This window comes from Hypanus sabinus, chromosome 2 (assembly GCF_030144855.1).
Source record: "Hypanus sabinus isolate sHypSab1 chromosome 2, sHypSab1.hap1, whole genome shotgun sequence".
Taxonomy (NCBI): Eukaryota; Metazoa; Chordata; class Chondrichthyes; order Myliobatiformes; family Dasyatidae; genus Hypanus; species Hypanus sabinus.
In genome coordinates, this window is record NC_082707.1 from 188,063,630 (window position 1) to 188,090,646 (window position 27,017).

At 41.4% G+C, this 27,017-nt stretch overlaps 1 protein-coding gene across 1 annotated transcript in view; it reads right to left on the reverse strand.

Annotated features, from left to right (window-relative positions):
- LOC132404104 (neurexin-3-like) overlaps positions 1-27,017 on the reverse strand; it is a 2,171,528-nt gene that overhangs the window by 1,070,271 nt on the left and 1,074,240 nt on the right. The window lies entirely within an intron of this gene.

Genomic DNA, 27,017 nt, shown 5'->3' on the forward strand with positions numbered 1-27,017 from the left:
TCAGGAACTAATCCAGAATCTATGGAGTTTTGAAAAATTATCACTGATGCATCCACTATTTCTTGGGCTACTTCCTTAAGCATTCTGGGATGCAGACCATCTGGGCCCTGGGGATTTATCTGTTTTTAATCCCTTCAATTTACCTAACACCACTTCCCTACTAACATGTATTTCCCTCAGTTCCTCCATCTCACTAGACCCTCGGTCCCTTACCATTTCCAGAAGATTATTTATGTCCTCCTTATTGAAGACAGAACCGAAGTAGTTATTCAGTTGGTCTGCCATGTCTTTGTTCCCTATGATCAATTCACCTGTTTCTGACTGTAAAGAATCTACATTTGTCTTCACCAATCTTTTTCTTTTCACATATCTATAAAAGCTTTTACAGTCAGTTTTTATGTTCCCTGCCAGCTTTCTCTCATAATCTTTTTTCCCTTTCCTAATTAAGCCCTTTGTCCTCCTCTGCTGGTCTCTGAATTTCTCCCAGTCCTCAGGTGTGCCGCTTTTTTTTTGCTAATTTATATGTTTCTTCTTTGGACTTGACACTATCCCTAATTTCCCTTGTAAGCCATGGGTGTACTACTTTCCCTGGTTTATTCTTTTGCCAAACTGGGATGAACAATTGTTGTAGTTCATCCATGCGATCTTTAAATGCTTGCCATTGCATATCCACCATCAACCCTTTAAGTATCATTTGCCAGTCTATCTAAGCTAATTCAGGTCTCATACCTTCAAAGTCACCTGAACCTGGTGATGTGGGAATAACTGTTCCTGAGTCAGTTGGTGTGGGGATAACTGTTCCTGAACCTGGTGGTGTGGGGATAACTGTTCCTGAACCTGGTGATGTGGGGATAACTGTTCCTGAACCTGGTGATGCAGGAATAATTGTTCCTGAACCTGGAAGTGTGGAATAACCGGTCCTGAATCAGGTGGTGTGGGATAACTGTCCCTGAACCTGGAGGTGTGAGAATAACTGATATCAATGAAGAAAAATACTTGAAACAATGACCCCTATTATTAAGTGGAAGGATATAAATTCCATTTTTCAAGAGCATGCCTGATGTTTATGTTCAAGCATAATTACAGACAAGTATTCTTCGTAACATTTTAGCAAGTGTGACCTAATCAAACTGAGATTAACCAGAAGCAATCAATAATCTGCAAGTAAGGAATTGAATGTTAAATAGATGAAATACAGAAAGATTTATGTAAGAATCCGTTTCCAAACACCTAGTTGCTGGGATGAACATTTCTGTACTGGTGGCATTTTCCATGGGCTCTCTTGTTGGCCTCACAATAGAGCAGATTTCGGCTGAGTTCTCTCTGCAGCTGGGAATTTGCATTTGTTGTCATCCTACAACAGATGCTCAAGTACATTTACATTCTGAACAGCAGGTAGCTGTTTTCTTGGTTCGGAGGCATCATACTCCCATCAGCTGGACACAGCTCGGAAGGACCTCTTTCCCCTTTTTTTAGTTGAAGTGATTCTTTATCCCAGTACCTGCTATTTAGCTCCTGTCTTGCGGCATCAAGAGACCATTTCTGGAAAGGATAATTCATCAATGTATGCAGAGACATACACAGACAGATACACACACTTCCTCAGAAGCTATGGGGAATGGTGCTGAGGTGGAAGACGACAAGTCATCTCATTGACAAATGAGCAGACCAACAATTAAACTGCTGTTTTAAATAGCATTTACTTAAATGGTTTCCAAAAGGAAAAAAAAATGGCAAATTGAATCAGGAGGACCATGTCCCCATGGAAGGCTTATTTTTCCCCCATTCGCTTTATTATTCATGATCTTTTGATGAATTTTTGTGCTTAAGGAAATATGTATCTGCAATTTGTGTTCAGGTTAGCTAGAAAATAAATACCTAATTACCCAAACAACAAAGTCAACTCAAAGTAAATTTGTTATTAAAGTGTATATAAGTCAGCATTTCCTTGCATAAGATTCATTCTCCTGCAGCCATTTACAGGAAAGTAAAGAAATAGAATCTACAGAAACTATACATTATCAAAGACAAATAAATAACCAATATGTAAAAGAAAACCAATTGTGCAAATACAAAAAAAAAAGAAACATAGGACACTGACAATAGGAGTTGTAGAGCCCTTGGAAGTGAGCCTACTGGTTCTGGAGTCAGTATTCCCCAGAGCCACTGGTACTGGGGCTATAAATGCCCAACCTGTCCGCATGTTCACGACTCAAAGTTCAAAGTTCCAATTAAATTTATTATCAAAGCATCCATATAGGACCCGGAGATTCATTTTCTTGTGGGCATTCAGGGCAGAATGGAGAAATACAATAGAATTGATGAAAAACTTCACACACAGACTGACAAACAGTTAATGTGCAAAAGAGGACAAATTCTGCAAAAATACACAAAAGGATAAGTTTAAATAAATGCAGAGAACAGGAGACATAGAGTCCTTCAAGGCGAATCCATAGAATGTGGATTTAGTTCATTGTTGAGTTGAGTGAAGCATCCACACAGGTTCGGGAGCCTGATTGGTGAGGGGTAATGACTGTTCCTGAACCAGGTGGTGTGGGGTTTAAGTCTCCTGCAGCAGTAGCGAGAAACACCTCATTACCTAAAACACTGAACCTCACCTGTTCTCTTGCAATACAGGACACCAACCCCATTCTTAACTGATAACCCCTCATTGTAAAAGTGAGGGGAAATCTCCAAAAAGTGGCTATAACATGTTTTAACTACACCGGAATTTAAGAGGCACAGTAACATTAGCACATACTGATCGTATTCGGTGAAACGAGGAGGGAGTTAACTTATATGAAGCTGTGCTGCATTTGCATGCAGTCACAAATCCACCTTCCAGGTGCTTCAGCCAAACTCTAGATTTAGAGACAGTTTTGCCAATTTGAAAACACAAGGAACTATGCTGAGGGGAACAGTATCAATTTGCTTGCCTCCTACTTAGAATCTTGTTGAAATTGAACCCATATCCTGATGAACAAATGCGGGCTGGGATTTTTCAAGCAAATCTATTGGTCTCTTACTTTAATACCAGGGAGAACCTGCTCAAAGCGCCTGGAAAACAGTAGAGACTGCATTGCATCAAGTTCCCCATGTACATCAGGTTGCTTTTCTCAAAGCAAGAACATTTACTTGTCCTGACAGGATATACATCAACAGAAACAGGCCATTTAGATCAAATGGCCCAATCTAGTATACATGGCCTATACCAACCTGATCCAGCCTACTTTGCTGGATCACTGCCCTTTTCTTCCCTAAGCGTTTATATAGTTTCATTATTCTCTTCATATGAACCACTCCCAACAAGTTCCACATCCTCATCCCTCTCCAGGTTTTGATTATTTTATTGATTGGTGACATATTGATATTCTAGAAATCTCTCTGAGAGTCAACTGGAGAGGTCAAACCCAAGTGCCTGCATGATTCTGTGTCCATTGGAGGCAGGATCTGGATGCCTGTCCTGGAATTAAAGATGAGCACGGGTGGGAGGGAGGGACAGGGCTAGTTTTTGTCACTGTTGCGTTCCGTATTGTTTTGCTGAGCATACTGGTCATCCTATGTTGGTGCCAAAATGTGTGGCGACACTTGCAGGGTTGCCCCATCACACCCGCAGAAGTGTTGGTTGTTAATGCCAATGTTGCACTTCACTGTACACGTGACAAATTATTCAAACCTTGGATCTTGATAGACATACTGGTGACTCCCCTACATGAGGAAGACTTTTCTTTATGCCTAACTTATAAATTCCTTCATCGTTTTAAACAAGGTAGATTCCTGTGCTGGAAATTCTATTAAATTCCATGTGTATTCAAATCAATAATACAAACTAGCATGAACAAAAGTATTAGCTCTTTAAAAGTCCAGTCAGACTACACTCTATAGGACCAAAAGAAGCTACAGAAAGGTTTAAAATTAGTCAGCTGCATTTTGGGTAATTGCCTCCATAGTATCCATGACACCTTCAAGGTATGGCGCCTCAGAAAGGTGGCATCCATTATTAAAGACCCTCATCACCCTGGACATGCCCTCTTCTCATTGCTACCATCAGGAAGCAGGAACAGAAGCCTGAAAGCACACACTCAGCAATTCAGGAACAGCTTCTTTCTCTCCACCAGCCAATTTCTGAATGGACTTTGAACCCTTGAACACTACCTCACTTTTTAAAGCCTATTTAATATATATACTTACTGTATTGATCTACTTACTTATTTTTTCTTTCTATATTGTCACGTATTGCTAATGCACCATCAATAACTCACACTGAGACGTAAGGCGAGATATCGGCTTTTATTGACTGGAAGAAGGAACCAGGAGTGAGTGTCCATCATACTATGTCCTGGAGACTGAGGCCGAGCGTCAGGCCTCAGATCGCCTTTATACAGGGGCCTGTGGGAGGAGCCACAGGAGCAGTCAGCAGGGGGCGTGTCCAGACAGGCACATAGTTCACCACAATTGCATTGAACTGCTGCTGCTAAGTTAACAAATTTCACGACACATGCCGGCGATAATAAACCTGATTTTGACTCTGACTTGTAGTATTGTGTTCAGATCTGGCTGCCTAATTATAGGAAGGATGTGGATGCTTTAGAGCAGGTACAACAGATATTTTCCAGGACCATGCCTAGATTGGAAAGTATGTTTTATTACGACAAGTTGAACAAGCTGGGGCTTTTCTCTTTAGAATGGAGAAGGTTGAGAGATGGCTTGCTAGGAGTGTACAAGATGATAAGAAGTACAATAAGAAACTAAAAAAAAACTTTTAAATATACGAAGATGAATGAGGACAAAACAGCTTGAAAGCATCAAAGGAGAACTGCACAACAGCAATTGGGATTATGAAGTAAAAGGGATTGCTAGGAGGACACGTTAGATCAGGTAGCATCTGTGATGCTAAACTGAATTGAATTCATTAAATTAAATTGTGCTGGAGTGGGTGCAGGAGGAATTCACTAGGATATTGTGTGGATTAGAAGAAATGTGGATAGGCTGGAGTTGTTTCCCCTGGAGCAAAGGAGGATGAGGACTGACCCGATGGAAGTATATAAAATTATGGAAGGCACAAGGTGGAAAGTGAGAATCATATTTCCCTTGATGGGAGTGTATTGGTTTATGGTGAGAAAGAAGGTTTTTAAAGGGGAACTGAATTTTTACACAGATACCCGGAAGGCACTAACAGAGGAGGTGGTGGAGACAGATACAATCATTGTGTTCAAGAGGCAGTTAGGAGGCACCTGAATGGGTAAAAGGCAATTGAAGGAAATGGACCAAATGAGGGCAAATGAGATCAATATAGATTCGTAAAATGGACAGGATGGACATTTTTGTGGAGTATGGCTTTGGAAGGTTCAGATAACTTGCTGCTTCAGTTCATGTTAGAATTGGCCAGTTCTGATGAAGGGTTATCTGTTAGTCTCTCTGTCCTTTGTTGTAACTCAGTCTTTCACATTTCACAGTCTCAATGATATTATAAACGTTCCTTTTGATTTATCTAATCCCGCCTCCTTATCTGTAGCTTCTTTGATTTCCATTTTTTTCAAACAGTTCATGAAAGGTTATCAACCTCAAACATTAACCCTCCACAGATGCTGCCAGACCTGCTAACATTTTTTCTAGATTGTCTTCTATTATTTTAGATTTCTGTTTGTTTTTTATATTTTCAGTAAATTATTACAGCAGATCCTAACTGAATTGTACTAACACAGCTGAGAACTGATTCAACACAAAAAGAATTTGTATTCTAACCATCCAGTTTATAACCTGTATTAAATCATTGAAAATCCATTTTAAAATGTATCTGACTCTATGTATTAATTTTATTACGTGCTGTTTTTTCATGAATGAAATATTATTGATGTGAGAAACTTCAACACACTTGCTTTTGTCTTTTCATAGAATTATTGAAGTTTAGAGTACATTCCATTTTAATGCAGCTTGCCACAAATTTTTCATGTAGGTTCACTGCAAAACACTGAAAAAAACAAAAAAGAGAACAAGATGGGAATAGAAGCTTTGCTCCTCGATGTCTGTGATGACACTGATGGCAATTTAAATTGCACAAATTGTCTGCACGTGGCGTACATCCCTCTATTCCCTGCCTAAATTGCTCTAAACAGCATGTTTCAGGCTCCCACCAATCTCTGTGTAAAAAAAACCACAACTCCTTTATATGTTTCTTCTCCAAACACTAGGCTTTCTAAACTTCTGTCCTGGGAAAAGATTCTGACCATCTATGCTTCTTATAATTTTATATTCTCTCTCCAAATTTTATATACTTAAAATTCAATTCATCCAAGGCAGTTTTTCATCCACAAACTCCCTTGGGTTGACAATACAAAATTCCACTATTTGCATTAGTTTGTGAAGGCTTTTAAACTGCTTTGCTTTTCTTGTGAGCGGGGGTGGGGAGGGCTGGTCCATCGACATATTATTGAACTTTTTGACATTAAATATACATACAAAGAAATCAACTAGTGTACTTTAATGAACCAAGTTACTGGTTTAGTACAATTATTTCAAAGACATTTTCAGTGATTTTGAGGTAAGTGACAGTTGATGGACTGGATTCGTGGACTCGTCGTGACAAAACCTATTTGCAGCTGGGTCACTGACAAGTGCTTCCTGAGGCTTTATGGTCATTGATCAAACCACGCTTGGAGTATTGTGAGCAGACTTGGGCCCCTTATCTAAGAAAGGGTGTGTTGGCATTGGAGAGGGTCCAGAGGATGTTCATGAGAAAGATCCCCGGAATAAAAGGGCTAATATATCAGGAATGTTTGACGGCACTGGGCCTCTACTTGCTGGTGTTTAGAAGACAGAGGGGGATCTCATTGAAGCCTATTGAATATTGAAAGGTTGAAATAGAGTGCATGTAAAGAGGACATTTCCTTTAGCGGAGGAGACTAGGACCAGAGGGCACAGCCTCAGAATAGACAGATACCCCTTTAGAACAGAACTGAAGACGAATTTCTTCAGTCAGAGGGTGATGAATCTGTGGAATTCCTTGCCACAAATGTTTCTGGAGGGCAAACTATTGGGTAGAGTTAAAGCAAGTTTGATAGGTTCTTGAGTAGTAAGGGCATCAAAGGTTACAGGGAGAAATCTGGAGAATAGGGTTGAGAGGGATAATATATCATCTATGAAAGAACGATAGAGTAGATTCAATGGGTCAAGTAGCCTAATTCTGCTCCTATGTCTCATGGTCTAATGTACTTCATAACTTTGGACCAAGTTCAGCCATAATGGTACTGAATGGCAGAGTATGTTCAAAGCCCACCAAAGCCCACTCAAGCGGAGCAGCCTTTGGAAAGTGGCCAATGAGTGAGCGGGCCAGTGAAGGAGTGGAGATTTGAGGCTTTGACTCAAGAGGCTTCGACGAGAAGAGGCTGAGGATGAGCTTCACTCCAAGTGAGGTAAGGCTGGGTAAGTTCCCTTTAAAGGAGAAAGTTTCAAAAGTTGAGGCAAGTATTGGGTAGGTCATGGCAGCTGAGATCGGCCCCGTGGTTTGTTCATTCTGCAGCATGTGGGAAATCAGGGATACTTCCAGTGTCCCTGACGACTATGTGTGCAGGAAGTGTGTCCAACTGCAGCTTCTGGCAGACTGCATTGAGCATCTGGAGCTGTGAATGGATTCATACTGGAGCATCCGCGATGCTGAGAAAGTCATGAATAGCACGTTCGGTGAGTTGGCCACACTGCAGGTAAAGGCTACACAGGCAGAAAGGGAAGGGGTAGACAGCGTAGCAGTAGGCAGGTAGTGCAGGAGTCCCCTGAGGTCATCTCCCTCCTAAACAGATATACTGTTTTGGATACTGTTGGGGGAGATGTCTCATCAGGGGAAGACAGCAACAGCCGAGTTCATTGCACCATGGGTGGCTCTGCAGTATAGGGGGGAAGGAAAAGGAGTGGGAGAGCTATAGTGATAGGGGATTCAATTGTAAGGGGAATAGATAGGTTTTTCTGCGGCCGCAAACGAGACTCCAGAATGGTATGTTGCCTCCCTGGTGCAAGGGTCAAGGATATCTCTGAGCGGCTGCAGGACACTCTGGAATGGGAGGGTGAACAGCCAGTGGTTGTGGTGCACATAGGTACCAACGATATAGGTAAAAAACGGGATGAGGTCCTACAAGGTGAATTTAGGGAGTTAGGAGATAAGCTAAAAAGTAGGACCACAAAGGTAATAATCTCTGGATTACTACCAGTGCCACGTGGTAGTCAGAGTAGAAATAGGAGGATATTTCAGATGAAAACATGGCTTGAAAAATGGTGCAAGGGGGAGGGATTCAAATTTCTGAGGCATTGGAACCAGTTCTGGGGGAGGTGGGACTGGTATAAACAGGATGGTCTGCACCTGGGCTGGACTGGAACCAATGTCCTAGGGGGAGCGTTTGCTACTGCTGTTCAGGAGGCTTTAAGCTAATGTGGCAGGGGGATGGGAACAAGTGCAGAGAGACAGAGGGGTGTAAAATGAGGGTAGAAGCGAAAAGTAGTAAGTTGAAAAGTAAAAGTGGCAGGCAGGCAAACCCAGGGCAAAAAGCAAAAAGAGCCACTTTTCAACATAATTGTATAAGGGCTAAGAGTGTTGTAAAAACAAGCCTGAAGGCTTTATGTGTCAATGCGAGGAACATTCATAATAAGGTGGATGAATTGAATGTGCAGATAGTTATTAATGAATATGATATAGTTGGGATCACAGAGACATGGCTCCAGGGTGACCAAGGATGGGAGCTCAACAACCAAGGATATTCAATATTCAGGGGGGACAGGCAGGAAAGAAAAGGAGGTGGGATAGCATTGCTGGTTAGAGTTGAGATTAACACAATAGAAAGGAAGGACATTAGCCTGGAAGATGTGGAATCGATATGGGTAGAGCTGCATAACACTAAGGGGCAGAAAACGCTGGTGGGAGTTGTGTACAGGCCACCTAACAGCCGTAGTGAGGTTGGGGATGGCATTAAACAGGAAATTAGAAATGCGTGCAATAAAGGAACAGTAGTTATAATGGGCGACTTCAATCTACATATAGATTGGGTGAACCAAATTAGTAAGGGTGCTGAGGGAAGTGGATTTCTAGGAATGTATGTGGGATGGTTTTCTGAACCAACATGTCGAGGAACCAACTAGAGAGCAGGCCATTCTAGATTGGGTATTGAGTGATGAGGAAGGGTTAGTTAGCAATCATGTCGTGCGAGGTCCCTTGGGTAAGAGTGACCATAATATGGTAGAATTCTTCATTCAGATGGAGAGTGACATAGTTAATTCAGAAACAAAGGTTCTGAACTTAAAGAAGGGTAACTTTGAAGGTTTGAGACGTGAATTAGCTAAGATAGACTGGCAAATGATACTTAAAGGGTTGACGATAGAAATGCAATGGCAAGCATTTAAAGATCGCATGGATGAACTACAACAATTGTTCATCCCAGTTTGGCAAAAGAATAAACCAGGGAAAGTAGTACACCCGTGGCTTACAAGGGAAATTAGGGATAGTGTCAAGTCCAAAGAAGAAACATATAAATTAGCAAAAAAAAACGGCACACCTGAGGACTGGGAGAAATTCAGAGACCAGCAGAGGAGGACAAAGGGCTTAATTAGGAAAGAGAAAAAAGATTATGAGAGAAAGCTGGCAAGGAACATAAAAACTGACTGTAAAAGCTTTTATAGATATGTGAAAAGAAAAAGATTGGTGAAGACAAATGTAGATTCTTTACAGTCAGAAACAGGTGAATTGATCATAGGGAACAAAGACATGGCAGACCAACTGAATAACTACTTCGGTTCTGTCTTCAATAAGGAGGACATAAATAATCTTCCGGAAATAGTAAGGGACCGAGGGTCTAGTGAGATGGAGAAACTGAGGATACATGTTAGTAGGGATGTGGTGTTAGGTAAATTGAAGGGATTAAAGACAGATAAATCCCCAGGGCCAGATGGTCTGCATCCCAGAGTGCTTAAGGAAGTAACTCAAGAAATAGTGGATGCATTAGTGATAATTTTTCAAAATTCCTTAGATTCTGGACTAGTTCCTGAGGATTGGAGGGTGGCTAATGTAACCCCACTTTTTAAAAAAGGAGGGTGAGAGAAACCGGGGAATTATAGACCGGTTAGTCTGACATTGGTGGTGGGGAAAGTGCTAGAGTCAGTTATCAAAGATGTGATAACAGCACATTTGGAAAGAAGTGAAATCATCAGACAAAGTCAGCATGGATTTGTGAAAGGAAAATCATGTCTGACAAATCTTATAGAATTTTTTGAAGATGTAACTAGTAGAGTGGATAGGGGAGACCCAGTGGATGTGGTATATTTAGATTTTCAAAAGGCTTTTGACAAGGTCCCACACAGGAGATTAGTGTGCAAACTTAAAGCACACGGTATTGGGGGTATGGTATTGATGTGGATAGAGAATTGGTTGGCAGATAGGAAGCAAAGAGTGAGAGTAAACGGGACCTTTTCAGAATGGCAGGCAGTGACTAGTGGGGTACCACAAGGCTCTGTGCTGGGACCCCAATTGTTTACAATATATATTAATGATTTAGACGAGGGAATTAAATGCAGCATCTCCAAGTTTGCAGATGACACGAAGCTGGGCGGCGGTGTTAGCTATGAGGAGGATGCAAAGAGGATGCAGGGTGACTTGGATAGGTTAGGTGAGTGGGCAAATTCATGGCAGGTGCAATTTAATGTGGATAATGTGAGGTTATCCACTTTGGTTGCAAGAACAGGAAAACAGATTATTATCTGAACGGTGGCCGATTAGGAAAAGGAGAGATGCAATGAGACCTGGGTGTCATTGTACACCAGTCATTGAAGGTGGGCATGCAGGTACAGCAGGTGGTGAAAAAGGCAAATGGTATGTTGGCATTCATAGCAAAAAGATTTGAGTACAGGAGCAGGGAGGTTCTACTGCAGTTGTACAAGGCCTTGGTGAGACCGCACCTAGAAAATTGTGTGCAGTTTTGGTTCCCTAATCTGAGGAAAGACATTCTTGCCATAGAGGGAGTACAGAGAATTTTCACCAGATTGATTCCTGGGATGGCAGGACTTTCATATGAAGAATGACTGGATCGACTAGGCTTATACTCACTGGAATTTAGAAGATTGAGGGGGGATCTTATTGAAATGTATAAAATTCTAAAGGGAGGCTAGATGCAGGAAGATTGTTTCCGATGTTGGGGAAGTCCAGAACGAGGGGTCACAGTTTAAAGATAAAGGGGAAGCCTTTTAGGACCCAAATGAGGAAAAACCTCTTCACAGATAGAGTGGTGAATCTGTGGAATTCTCTGCCACAGGAAACAATTGAGGCCAGTTCATTTGCTGTATTTAAGAGGAAGTTAGATATGACCCTTGTGGCTAAAGGGATCGGGGGTATGGAGAGAAAGCAGGTACAGGGTTCTGAGTTGGATGATCAGCCATGATCATACTGACTGGCGGTGCAGGCTCAAAGGGCCGAATGGCCTACTCCTGCATCTATTTTCTATGTTTCTATGTTTACTCTATATATTTCTTACATTGATACATTCTTGCTACCGCTGTTAACTGTACCAAGTAATATATTCTAATGAAATAAAGGTTACATCTGTTGTTCTAGTTTTACCATTCAAATTTTTGTAAAATAATATTTTTTCTCACTCTTCAAAAGCCTGCTTAGACTGTATCTGAAGCATTCCAAAAAAATGCAATCAGCCCACCCTTGGGCACAGACGTTTACTTTATAATGATGACACAGTAGACTTATTGGTAAAGACATGAACTCCAAGATTTGAAGGACAGTTTTCACAAAAGCCATTAGTAAATCAGTAACACAATTAAGAGCAGGCTGGATACAATCTCCTAAGTACAGCCAAAAAGGAAACTTTTGTCTTATAGTTTTAACAACTCAATTAACCTTCCTTAAAAGTGTGGAACAATGGAAATCTCATCACAGACACCAATTATTTATTTAAACAGATTTGCTCTTTTCCTTTGCTTTTTGGTATTTTTATTAAGGACTTCTTGCTCAAATTTATTGCAAAATATTGAAAACAGAACACCTTAGGTACTCTTTTTAAAGCATGAATGGCACATTAATCCATTTCCATACTTGGACCATGAAGACCATAAGGCTATTTGACATAGGAACAGAATTATGCCATTCAGCCCATTGACTGTGCTCCATGATTCCAATATGGCTGATTGATCATCCCTCTCAATCGAACTCGCCCGTCTTCTCCTTTTACTTTTCATGCCCTTACAAATAAAGAACCTATCAACTTCAGCTTTAAGTATATCCAATGATTTGGCCTCCATGGCAGCCAGAAGCAAGAAATTCCACATATTCACCACCTTCTGACTAAATAAGTTGCTCCTCACCTCTATTATAAAGGGACATCCTTACATTCTGAGGCTGTATCCACTAATCTGAGCCTCTCCCACAATAGGAAACATCCCCTATCTGAGCACATGAGTTGTAGATTCCTTACAAGTAAGCCTGTAGGTTGTGGAATCAGTTCAGAGTTGAAGTGCGTGAATTACCAATTGTTGTGTTACTTCTATTTAAACGTACCATGGGTTAACAGTGAAGAATCATATTCTGTTAGAATTAGAGAACTTTTATTTACAGTAATAAACAAACATGTGTTAACCCAGCTACGTGCTGGAACATCCTAGCAATCCTGCGCATGCTCAGTGCTCTGTCCAATCACGTACTGGCACATCATTGCAAGTGATGTCACCACACCAATCATGAAAAAAAAATCCTCCTTTCAGCCTCACAGAACCCTCTTCAACCTAGAACCTTCTCAAATATGAATGTCCTCACAAATTTATCTCCATTTTATGTATGCTATACAATAATAAGGAAAATGTAATTCTAATCAGTGGGCACATCATGGCCCCTAGCTGGTGTCAGGAAAGGTTAAATCAAAGAATCAGAGAGTAACACAGTGCATAAACAGGTGCTTTGGCTTAATTTGTCCTCACTGACAAGATGCCATCTAATCTAGTCCATTTTCCTTGCATTGGGACAATGTCCATCTAAACCTATACTATGCATTTACCGATCAAAGGGTCTTTTAAATGGTATTGTATCTGACTCAACCAATTCCTCTGGAATCTCCCTCTGCATGAAGAAGTTGCCAATGATTTTTAAAAATACTCTTGCTGCAGTTTTGTAGCTTATCTGCAGCAATTTCTCATTGGAGTGGAGTTCAGGAACTGCTCAATTTTTGATGCTTCCATTGCAGAGGAACATTTGGGAAACCAAAACATCCTTAAAACAAGGAAGCCAGAGATAAACAGCAAGGGGATAAATACATTCTGCCACATCTGTCCCCCCCCCCCCAAAAAAAAGGCCTCATTAATCTCCTCAAAATGCTGGCAATGGCAAGAAATCCACAGCCACTTGATGGAGAAGCAGTAGCAGTGATTTCAGGCCACTGAGCAAAATCTCTAGTCTGATTATCCTGAGAGGCCTTTGTAAGGAGGGAGTATTGCATTGTTAGAGACCTATCAAATGAAGTAGATCAAGATTTCTTCTGCCTTTTCCAATAGATTCCATGGAAGTAATTGGAGGAGGGCTTGTGGCTATCTCCATCTGTCCTTCAGTTGGAAATGCTTCACAGATTATCCAGTCATCACCTCATTGCAATTTGCAGGAACACTCTGTACAAAAAAAATTGGCCGCTATATTTCCTACAACAGTGACTACACTCTAAAGTACTTCATGGGTTGTTAAGTTCTTTTGGATGCTCTGAGGTCAGGAAAATACAGAAATCCAAGTCCTTTATTTCAATGCCTTCAAGTAAACTCACCTTTTTTTCAAACAGGCCTATCAATCTGAAATATTTTATTTATATATCTAAATATGCATCTCTCAAATTTTAATCACCATTCATTTTTGGACTTGGCCATTAGGTACATTTATAATTTTGTTCTTTTATTCAACCATCTAAAAATGCAAAGATATCCATTTCTATTTCATTGCATTGATTATGTTAGATGCCAAGACATTTTGCAAGTGCAATTTCTTAAGGACCTATTGATTACCAATGCTTGTGTCTGTTTCAATGGAATTTACTTAATAGACAATCAGAAAAATGGCTTGTCTGATTTTTACTCAATTAGCACACAAAATGAATAAGGCAAAAGTTTTGTTAACTAACTTATTGTGTTTATTTTTAATGGTTTTCTTTAAATATTATTTTCTTCATAAACACCAGAGATTTTGCAGATACTGGAAATCCAGAAGAACACACACAAAGTACAGAAGGAACTCAGCATCCTTATGACATATAAGGAGGTTATCCATCTGATTGAACCTATGCTAGAGAAATTAAATTGTTAAATTGTATTTTTGTAATTGTCACATGTACCAAGATACAGTGAACTTTGTTTAGATTGATATAGATTATTCTATATTCTATATTTTATATATATATAATATTCTATATTCCATTGATATAGATTATTCCATCATGTCAGTGCATTAGGATAGGTACACAGCAGAATCCCATTTTTTCAATTCTGAGTCCTGATACAAGCCTCAATCTGAAACATTAACCAGCTATTTGCTTCCACAGATGCCATGTTCTTCCTGAAGTTTACCTACAGAACCCCATTTTCCCAACTTTCCTGGTAACTCATTCACTCAGAGAACCAATATCACCCCTCAAATCTCCTACTACCTACCTATACAAGAGATAATTTATGCTGCATAATTAATCTAGCAAACAGAAATTTGAGATACGTGAGGACGTCAGAGCACAGGAGAAATCAGAATTTGGCTTATTATCACTGACATTAGTCGTGAAATATATTGTTTTGTGGCAACAGTACAGTGCAATACATAAAATATATTATAATTTACAATATCAAAAGTTCAAGGGTTCATTGACCATTCTGAAATCTGATCTGTTCCTAAAACACTGAGTGTGGGTTTTCAGAAACACAAAAGAAGAAAGTTGGGTGCAGATGCTGGAAATCCAGAGAAACACACACAAATTGCTGGAGGAACTCAACAGTACAGACATTATGTAAATATTCGAAGTTTCAGCCTGTGACACTTCATCAAGTCTGCAAAGGAAGAGGCTAGAAGCTAAAATAAGAAGGTAGGGCAGGGGAAGGACACAAGCTGGCAGGCAAGATCAGATGAGGGAAGAGGGATTGGCAAATCTATGCTGTTACAGGGAGGAAGATATCCACCACAGCAACGAGAAATCAAAATTGGGTCTCAGACACTGTGAGTCAGCAGCACACCATACTTTCCACTTCATTTTCCTGAAGCATTGATTCAAATTGGCAGAGTCATCACATGGGATATTTAAAATTGGGAAAAAGTGCTGGTGATGTTATGTGTTGAAAGCACGGTGAAATCCAATTTCTTCTCTCAATCACAAACTTAACCCTTGTCCATATCTTCCTCCCACCCATCAGTCAATTTTCTCCCCCATTTCGAAGGATGTTGCTGGAAATTGAGGACCTGAATTACAGGAAAAGTTTAAATAGGTTAGGATTTTTCCTTCCTGGATTGTAGGAAAATGAAGGGAGATTTGATGAAGTGTACAAAATTATGAGAGATATGGACAGGATAAATATGAGCATGCTTTTTCCACGGAGGTTGGGTGAGACTAGAATGAGAGGATACAGGTTTACAGTGAAAGGTGAAATGTTTAAAGCGGGGCATGAGGGGTAACTTCGTCACTCAGAGGGCAGTGAGAGTGTGGACTGATCTGCCAGCACAAGTGGTAGAAGTGGGTTTGAATGCAACACTTAAGAACAGTTTGGATGGCTGCATTGATGGGAGGGGTATGAAGGGCTATGGTGCAGGTGCAGGTTGGTGGAATGAGGCAGAACAATAGTTCAGCATGGACTTTAAAACGCTAAGACTCTAATAAAATGATCACCATTCCTCCCTCTCCTCCACTTTCCACTCTATCCTTTGATTCCTGGCTTTTTCTTGTAAGATCCCAATTCTTCCAACCATGATGGACTTAATGTATTTCTCTTCCTTCTGTTGCCAGAGCTGCTGAATGTTCTGCAGCATTTTCTGATTCACTTCACTTCTGCTGCAATTTATTCTCAAGCTCACAGTGTCACCAAGTAGAAGGCACACAGAGCTGATGTACAAACTGCAGCACTGTAGCTTTATATGTCTAGCTACAGCAGTCGATGTTCAATTCTCAACATACTATGGTTTGATGGGAACCTGTTGGCCTTTTTTAATAGGATTGTTCCATATATTAAGAAAGAGGACACATAGGACAAAGAGTCTCTTCACTTGTGCCAGAAGTACAAACAATTCCTTGCATTTATATAGCGCTTAGGCCAGTACTCGTTGGAGTTTAGAAAAATGAGGCTGGATCTCTTTGAAACCTATCAAACATTGAATAGCCTAGGTGTAGTGGAGATGGAGAGATTGGTTCCTATCATGGAGGAGTCTATGACCAGGGGACACAGCTTCAGAAAACAAAGACATCCCTTTAGAACAGAGACTATAAGAGAGCAGCAGAATTAGTTCGCTTGGCCCATTGAGTCTGTTCTGCTATGCGGAGAAATTTCTTTAGCCAGTGGGTGATGAAGCTGTGGATTCCACTGCCACAGATGATTATGAAGTCCAAGTTGTTTGGTATACAGTATTTAAAGGGAAGGTTAATAGGTTCTTGATTTGTAAGGGTGTCAAGGGTTACAGGAAAAAGGCAGGAGAATGGAGTTGACAGGAATAATGAATCAGCCATTTGGAATGGCAAAGCAGACTTGATGGGTCGAATAGCCTAATTCTGGTTTTTGATGCTTTAAACTGGATACGTATAGGTCACCAAAAATTTGGACCAAGATGTGTTGAGTGGTAGAGGTTAAGATTCACAATGGGAGCTCCAAAGCCAAGGAATGTTTTTCAATTTTGGAGCAACTTAAGCTGGGGATGTAGAAAGCTCAGAACTAGAGGAGTGGACAGAACACTGAAGACGAAGGGACTCAGTGAAGTGTCCAGAGAAGAAGTGAAGAAATGCATTAATTTGAACTAAAAAGCAAGAATTACAGAACCGTTCGAAGTTCAAAGTAAATTTAATATCAAAATACATATGTCAGTGCGTACAACCCTGAGAATCATTTTCTTGCAGTCAATCACGGTAAATACAAGAAACACAATAGAATTAATAAAAAAACATGCCCAACAAGATGGGCAAAAACCAATGTGTGGAAAAGAAAACAAACTGTTGCAGCTTGCAAATTTGTTGCTGGACTGACGGCAAACACACATCTGCTGAAGGTTTAATAGGGACCGTGCAGATTGTGATGTGCCCAGCTCAAATTTATGAGTTCTACATCTGAAACATAGTTAAAATAGGAAATAAAGTACAGAATGAGATAGGCTCATCCAAAGGATATGACAGGAGAAGAGAAACAATTTGAAACTACTCCTCATAAAACTTTTGTCATCTGTGTTCTGCTTTGAAGTTTCTTAAAGAGGAATTTGATTTGCAATTGGAAAACAAGATCAAGAACTGGAGAAATACCTGCATCTATAAAGTGTTTTCCATGGACAAGGGAGGTGCAGGAAGGCTTCCAGGGCTGCTTTGAATTGATGGACTGGACCCTATTCAGGGATTCATCTTCATGTCTGAATGAGTACACCACAGCTGTCACTGACTTCATTAGAACCTGTGTGGATGAGTGTGTGCCCATGAGAACATACTGTAATTACACAGGAGGTTCATAGTCTGCCAAAGGCTAGATCTGAGGCATTCAAGTCTGGTGACCCAAGTGTGTACAAGAAGACCAGGTATGACTTGCAGAGGGCTATTTCAAGAGCTAAGGAACAATCCTGAGTGAGGTTGGAGGCAAAATCAGATGCACGTCAACTTTGGCAGGGTTTGTGGGCCATTATTTCCTACAAAGTGAAACTTAATACCATGAATGGCTGTGGTGCTTCACTCCCAGATGAGCTCAATGCCTTTTATACTGGCGTTGAAGAAAACTACAGCTCTGCGGTTCCTTGGAGCACCCAGTGACCCTGTGATCTCTGTCTCAGAGGCCAATATCAGGCTGCCTTTCAAGAGGGTCAGCCCTCTGAAAACCTGTGCCAACCATTTGGTGGGGGTGTTCAAAGATATTTTCAGCCTCTCATTGCTACAGTCAGAAGTTCCCACCCACTTCAAAAGGGCAGCAATTAAACCAGTGCCCAAGAAGAGCAGGGTGAGCTGCCTTAATGACGATCGTCTAGTAGAATATACATCTACAGTGCTGAAGTGCTTTGAGACATTGATTATGGACAGAATTAGCTCCTGTCTTAGGAACAACCTGGATCCACTGTATTTTGCCTGTAACCACAATGCGGTCTACGGTGGATTTGATCTCATTCGCTCTTCATGTGGCCTCGGATCATGTGGACAATACAAATATCCATGTCAGGATGCTGTTTATTGACTACAGCTCAGCACTTGACACAATCATTCCGCAGTTCTGGTTGAGAAGCTCTACAACTTTGGCCTCTGTACCTCCCTGTGCAACTAGATCCTCCTAAGGGCAGACCACAATCTGTGTGCATCAGAAACAGTATCTCCACTTCACTGATGATCAACACTAGCGCACATCAGGGATGTGCGTTTAGCCCACTGCTCTACTCTCTCTACGCCCATGACTGTGTGGCCAGGCACAGCTCAAATGGCATCTATAAATTTACTGATGATAAAACTATTGCTGGAAGAATTTCAGATGGTGATGAATGGATGTACAGGATGTAGCAGCTAATTGAGCGGTGCCGCAACATCAAAGACCGAAGAGCTGATTGCGGACTTCAGAAAGGGTATGATGAGGGAACACACACCAATCCTCATGGAAAGGTTGGAAGTGGGAAGTGTGAGCAACTTCTAGCTCCTGGGTGTCAATATCTCTGAGGACATAACCTGGACCCAACACATCATGAGGCTACATAAAAGGCATGGCAGTGGCTCTATTACATCAGGGGTTTCAGGAGGTTTGGTATATCAGCAAAAACATGCCAACATTTCTGAAGATGTACCATGGAGAGTATTCTAACAGGCTGCATTACTGTCTGGTAATGGGTCGGGGGTGTACTGCACAGGATCGAAGTAAGCTGCAGGGAGCTGTAAACTTTGTCAGCTCCATCATGGGCACTAGCCTCCACAGTATTCAAGACACCTTCAAGGAACAGTGCCTCGAAAAGGTGGCATCCATCGTTAAGTGCCCCCGTCCACCCAGGTTATGCCTTGTTCCCATTGCTACCATCAGAAAGGAGGTACAGAAGTGGGAAGACACACACTCAGTGATTCAGAACCAGCTTCTTCCCCTCTGCCATCTGATTTCTGAATGGATATTAAACCCATGAACACTACTTCACTGCTTTTTTTCTTCCTATTTTTATACTCCTTATTTAATTTAGCTATTTAATATATGTGTACTTTCTGAAATTCACAGTTTTTTCATCCATTACTATGTATTGCATTGTACTGCTAACATGAAGTCAAAAATTTCACGACATATGCCAATAATATTAATCCTGATTCTGATTCGGATCCCCTGAAGACTGATGGAGGGCCTCAGCCTGGAACGTTGACTCATTATTCCTCTCCATTGATCTTGCCTGACCTGCTGAGTTTCTCCAGCAATTTTCGAGCCCTGGAGGAGCTCAGCAGGTGAAGCACTGGGTAGGACAAGTCATGAGGATACAATGGGGACAATGAAGAATGCTGGGAGGGGGTTAGATGTCATATGACAGACATAAGGATAAAACCCGAAGAAAGGTTGCCTTGGACTTTCCAGTGGAAGACAGAATTGGGTTAAGCCTCTTTTACGAACACTGGAACAGATATCAAATCCTCAGATATGGGTTGCTTCAGTGCCTTTACATGGACCTTAAACGTACGGAAAATGTTACACAAGGGATTCCAAACAGATACTGCTGCTGCACATCCCCAGCAGCCTCTATGTGGATCCAGAACCAATTTCCTGATCCGTCTTCTGATAACATTCACAAAAAAAATGCAATGTGTCAGTTCGTGCTTTTTCAGAAAGCGCTCTTCACCATTTTTCCCAGGTTCTGTTATGGTGAAAAACTTTCATTTAAGCTTAGAGTTACAAATAACAGATCCAGTTAACAACGCTGGAGGAGTTAATGTAGTGTGGCAGCACCAAATTACCCTGCACAGTTGCAGCTGTCGGTCACTGAATGTTAATTCAGTTCCCCTGCACTGTCAGTCTCAGTCAAGTCTCTCAGACAATTGCTCTTCATGATGCCAGCCACATTTAAGATGCAAACATTCCTCCTCCCCACCCTCCAAGGTACATATTTCCTTCTTTAAAAAAGGAGTAAAACTGTAAAGAGTACTCCAACTGCAGTCTCACTCCTGGAAGTACTGCCACAATTTTTATCTCCTTGTTTACAGGAGAATAAGCTTGCCTGAGAGGTAGTGCAGCAAAGTGATCACCTGGTGGCCACCCGTATCATTTCGACTTCCCATTCCCGTTCTGACATGCTTGTTAATGGTCTTGTCTACTGCCTCAAAGAGGCCATACTCTGGTTGGAGAGCAACACCTCATATTGCATTTGAGTAGCCTCCAACCTGATGTCATGAACATTGATTTTTCTAACTTGCAGTGAATTATCCCCAACCCACTTTTCTCTTTTTCCATTCCCCATTCTGCTTCCTCCTTCAACCATTCTTTTCTCTTTATCTGGCTCTGGTTCACCTCCTTCTTTATCTCCCATGGTCCACTCTCCTCTACTATCAGATCTCTTTTTCTTCAGCCGGTTAGTTCTTCCACTTGTCATATCACAGCTCCTTATTTCACACACACTCTCCTAACCAGAGTGGGGAATAGACGAAGAGAGATGGGGTGGGTAATTACTGGAAGTTGGAGAAATCGATGGAGGCTACACAGATGGAATATGGCGTGTAGTTCCTCACCATGGCAACAGAGGAGGACATGGGCTGACATGTTGGATTGGGAATGGGGAATGGGGAATAGGAATTAAAATGGCTGACCCATGGGAAATTCTGCTTTTTGCGGATGGAGTGGAGGTGCTTGTCAAAGTGGTCTCCCAATCTATGTCGGGAGCACCAGATACAGCAGGTAACCCTAACAAGTCTGCAGATGCCTCATCTGCAGAAGTTGCCTCATCTAGAAGGACCGCTTGGGGCCCCAAATAGAGGCAAGGGAGGGAGGAAATGGGCAAGTGAAGCACTTCTGCTGCTTTCAGAGATAAGAGCCAGGAGGGAGATTAGTGGATTAGTGAGGAGGGATGAATTGAAGAGGGAATCACAAGGGGAAACAATCTGTGTACTTGGAATTGGAGGGTCATTGGTGATGGGTGAGCACAATAGAGACTATATCCCTCTTAAGGTGGTGGGAAGACGAGGTGAGTATGGATGTTCAGGCAATGGAGGAGTTGCAGGTGAGGGCAGTATCGAAACAGAACGTCCTGTCGATTGATCATACCTCTCTGACATTACAATGGGGACTGCAGAACTATTTGGAATGTAATAAAATAATCAACATATTTATTTGTTCATTAGATTAGATGAGATTTATTTCTCACATACACATCAACTTATTGAACAACAGTGAGGTGTGTCATTGGTGTGAATGACCGATACATGACTGAGGATGTGCTGGGGGCAGCCCGATCGTGTCTCCATGCTTCCAGCACTGAGATAGCAAGCCCACAACTTACTAGCCCAAACCCACATCTCATTGGAATGTGGGAGCAAGCTGGAGGTCCTGGAGGAATCTCACACAGTCATGGGGAAGAATACAAATGACTTACATACAGTGGTGGGAATTGAACCCAACTCAGGATTAGAATGAGGTTTAATATCACCAGCATATCTTGTGAAATCTGTTAACTTAGTGACAGCAGTACAATGCTATATATGATAAATGTAGAAATAAAATAAATAAGTAAATCAATTACAATGTGTACATGTATGGATATTGAATATTACAATTAAAAATAATGCAAAAACAGAAATAATAAAAAAGTGAGGTCATGTTCATGGCTTCAACGTCGATTTAGAATCTGATTGGCAGAATGCTCTTCACGGTAACCCTGCAGAAGTTTTCAAGTGTTTTAAATGACAAACCAAATCTTCTCAATCTCCTCACAACCAAGAGAAAATCTGTGTTGCTCTTCAATTGCCTAATGCAATATAGTGACTTTATTGCTGCATCAATATGTTGGGACCAGGTTGGATCCTCAGAGATACTGACACGCAGGAATTTGAAATTGTCCACTTTCTCCACCTCTGATCCCTCTATGAGGATTGGTTCGTGTCCCCTCAATTACCCTTTCTGAAATCATGATCACTGGTGCCTTACAGTACTACAAATCTCGATTTTGCCGCCCTTTTTGGTGCCTATGTTTATTCACAGGAATGAGACAATGCTGGCAATGCAAGATTTCATTACCTGTCCCCCAGAATGAGAGTGAATCTCAATGAAACCTACTAAATATTTGAAAGACCGAGATAGAATGGAGTTGGAGAGGATCTTTTCAATAGTGAGAGTGTCTAGGATCAGAACTCCCTTTAAAACAGAGATGGGAAGGAATTTCTTTAGCCAGAGGGTGGTGAATCTGTGGAATTCATTGGCATAGATGGCTGTGAAGGTCAAGTCATTGGATATATTGAAAACAAAGATTGATAGGCTCTTGATTAGTAAGGGCATCAAAGGTTATGGGGAACGGATTGACAGGGAAAATAAATCACCCATGATGGAATGATGGAGAAGACTCGCTCTGTACTGACAACAGTACCAGAGAGGCACTGGAGAACATCAGCCCATTTGAGCTCCGAAACAGACGGAATGGGATAAATACACAACCTGCAAGAAGAACCCCTGTAGGATTAAGGTCTTATGGTTTTAACATGGTTAAATTTGGGTGGGACTCAAAATAGTACGGAGTTGCATATATGCACAATGGATCTGCAGCAGTTCTGTACTCATAGAGCTGTGAAAATAATTTCACAAATAAATCACTGGAATCATAATTCCTTTCTACCCACCTCCCATCTCTTCAGAAGACACAACCATAAACTGAACTGATGCTCTTGCTGACCACAATGATTTTATTTCCCTCTCCATTGGACCTGTCTGGTTTCTATTTGCAGTATTTCATTAAAAAGGAAGCTGCCCTCATGAAAACGCTGCAATTTGCAAAGAAATCGAATGCAACCGCTCCTTGACTTTGAAGATGTATGACTAGGATTCAGTGTCATTAATAACTTAAAACTTCTGCTGCCTCTCTTCCTGAAAACTACATTTACTCCTGTCATAACCAGAGTTGTGATATGATTAAATTAGCTTTATTTGTCACATGTACATTGAAACATCGAAATGCACATTGCAATGCGTCGTTCTGCGCCAACTAACAACTCAATCTGAAGATTGTGCTGGAGGTGGTGTGGAAATGTCACCAGTACAGCAAGCCCACAACTGACTAACTATAACCTGTATATCTTTTAAATGTGGGAGGAAACTGCAGCACCTGGAAGAAACCCATGCGGTCATGAGGAGAATGTACAAACTCCTTAAAGGCAGAGGTGGGAATTGAACCACAGTCACTGATTATGCTCCCATGCCATTCATGATGATGACCATGATTGCCACACAGAGTGTGTGTGGGAGCCATGGAGAAGGAAACAACATCTAATTTCTGGTGAGGATGAAAAGGAGAGGACACACGCAGTAATTGGTAAGGAATCCCTGAAGGAGCACACACAGAAATCCTGAATGAGAGCAGGACAAGATAATTTAGCTGTTTAAAAAGCATTAAAAAATTTTCAACACATGGTTAAATATAGAACTTTAAACTAAGCTTGCTATGCTAATATTAAAAAATAACAAGAACTGGAAGGATGTGGAAGCTATGGAGAGGGTGCAGAGGAGATTTACCAGGATGTTGCCTGGATTGGAAAACAAGTCTTACGAGGCAAGGTTAGCAGAGCTGGGACTTTTCTCTTTGGAGCGTAGAAAGATGAGAGAGGACTTGACAGAGGTCTGTCAGGTTATGAGAGGCATACTCAGTACCTGTATCCCAGGACACAAATAGTAAACACCAGAGGGCATATGTACAAAGTTAAGGGAAGGAATTTTAGGGGAGACATCAGGGGTAAGTTTTTTTACTCAGAGGGTTGTGGGTACCTGGAATAACTTGCCAGCAATGCTGGTGGAGGCTAAAACATTAGGGGTATTTAGAGCCTCTTGGACAGGCACATGGATGAACTAAAAATAGAGGGTTATGGGGTGGTGCGGGTTTAGTACTTTTTAAGGAATATATGGGTTGGCACAACATTGAGGGCTGAAGGGCTTGTACTGTGCTGTAGTATTCTAGTGCTAACTCCAATTCCCATGTTTCAGGAAGGATATCCCAGGCATTGAAGAGGCTACTGATTAATTTTACCAGAATTATACCAGGGTTGATTAGCTTTAGATGAGCTTAATTGAAACATCAAAACACACGGTGAAATTGTTTGCGTCAAATTGAATTAGCGAGGATTCTGCTCAGTAGCCCACAAGTGTCGCCATGTTTCCGGTGCCAACAGAGCATGCCCACAACTCATTAATGCCTTTCCTCATAATCCTTTAGAACATGGGAGGGAATTGGAGCACCTGAAGAAAATCCATAGGGTCATGAGGAGAAGGTGCACACCCCTTAAAGACTGCAGTGGGTGTTGAACCTAGATCTTACAGCTAAAGGCTAAGACTTGGGTAAAGGGGTGAGATAGGATTCGATTGTTTTCATCATCGAAAAACCCAAAAGAGGCATTGAAAGTTATGAAGGTTTGTGGGTAGACATGGAGATGATGTTCCTATTGGCCGGAGGTCTGGTAACAAAGGGACACAAGTTCAGTAAAGGATCAGAAATAATCTGAATCAGGTATATTGTTGCTGACATGCCATGAAATTTATTATGTTGTAGAAGCAGTGGAGGGTAAGATATATCACATTATTATTAAGTTACAATAAGAAACAAAATAAATAAATTGGGAAAAAGAGGAATAATAAGGTAGTGTTCATCCCTATACTGTTTAGAAAGATAATAGCAGAGGGGAAGCTGTGTCAAGCTCTTCCACTCCATTTGCAACAAGGAGGATTTCTTGGCAACCATTTTAATTCCAATCTCCATTCTCATTCCTACATATTGGTCCATAGCCTCCAGTACTGCTACAATGAGGCCACTCTCAGGATGGAGGAGCAACACCTCATGTTCCATATGGGCAACTTCCAACCTGACAGTATGTCGGTAATTTCTCCTGCTCCCATTTTTCTCTTTATCCTCCCCCATTATGGTACTTCTCTCACCCTTCTCTTCTCCACATCTGCCCATCACCTCTCTCTGGTATCTCTCCTCCTTCTCATTCTCCCATGGTCCACACTCCTCCCTTATCAGATTCTTTCTTCTTCAACCCGTTAACCTTGTCCACCTCCCTCCCTCTTACTTTATCCACCCTCCCCTTATTTGGCTTCACCTATCATCTTCCAGCTTGCTTTCCTTCCCCTCCCCACCCCACCCCCCACCAGTCTTCTTATTTCTGGCATTTTACTCCTTCATTTCCAGTCCTGATGAAGGGTCTTGGCCTGAAATGTCAACTTTTTTTTCCCTTTCTATAGATGCTGCCTGACCTGCTGTGTTTGTAGAGTCTTAGAAAAGTACAGTGCAGAAACAGGCCTTTCAGCCCATTTAGTCCATGTTGAAAAATTTAAACTGTCTAGTCCCATGGACCTTCACCGGAACTATTGCCTACTACCATCCATGTACCTATCTAAACTTCTCTTAAAAATTGAAATTGAGCTTGCGTGCACCACTTGTGCTGGCAGTTCATTTCACACTCTCACAACACTCTGAGTGAAGAGGTTTCCTCTTAAACCTTTCACCTTTTCAGCCTTATCCCATGACTTCTGGTTTAGTCCCACCGGCATAGTTCCTCCAGTATTTGGTCTGTGTTACTCCAAACGGTTGAGTGTATGTCTTTAGGCTCTGCACCTCCTCCTTAATGGTAGGGTGTCAAAGGTCACAAGGTGAAGACAGGAGAAAGGGGTTGAGAGGGAAAATAAATCAGCTATTATCGAATGGTGGAGCAGATTCAATGGGTCAAAAGGGCTAATTCTGCTCCAATGCTTTATGGTCATACAGATTTGACATAGAGGAGTGAGCTAATTGGTGATTTAAACCTATAGCATCAGCACAATGAGCTCATTGGTGCCTTTCTGTGCAAGATCATTTGAGTATTACACAATACACCAGAGGAAAGTCCTTTGACCTCTGTTATTACATCTGTCCAGGACCAATATACATTTCCGCCACGATAGCATGTGTTCATTCCAGTCATCACACAGCAACTTTATCCACGTGTCTGATCTGAACGTCAATTGTTTTGGTTGAGATCATACTCATATATCAGTGCTAAATTTGTTTTGTACTTGGCTTTGAACCTCATTGAACCTCTACAATGTAATGTAATATTCTCTGCCTTACTTTTCCATAGCCTTAGCTTTCTCAATTTCTTTGTTGATAATAACATGCCGGGGTGTCCATAAGCCTCCAGAATTGGATCATTTTCACTCAAGGGTTTTCTGAGTCTGGCTCCAATGCATCAGTGGTTCTCTGCACCTCAATATCTGAAATTGTACACCACACTCAAGGCACTAACCAGCTTGATAATGACCTCCTCATTTCCTATAACAAACAGGAGAAGATCTGCAGATAACTGGAAATCCAAGCAACACATACAAAATGCTGGAGGAACTCAGCAGGCCAGGCAGCGTCTATAGAAAAGAGTACAATTGATGTTTTGGGCCGAGACCCTTGGCATTCATCCAGCATTTTGTGAGTGTTGCTCATTTCTAATATTTGTTTTGGGAAGTGGGAATGCCCAGAAACGACTATTTGTCATTGAAAAGAATGTGTTGATGAATTAACTTTGAACTGTCAGTAGCTCGGCCATTTTATTGGTTGGCTAAGAGATGCTTACAATTTCACGGATCAGGAGCCACCACAGCATCTAGGCAGCATCTATAGAGAGGAA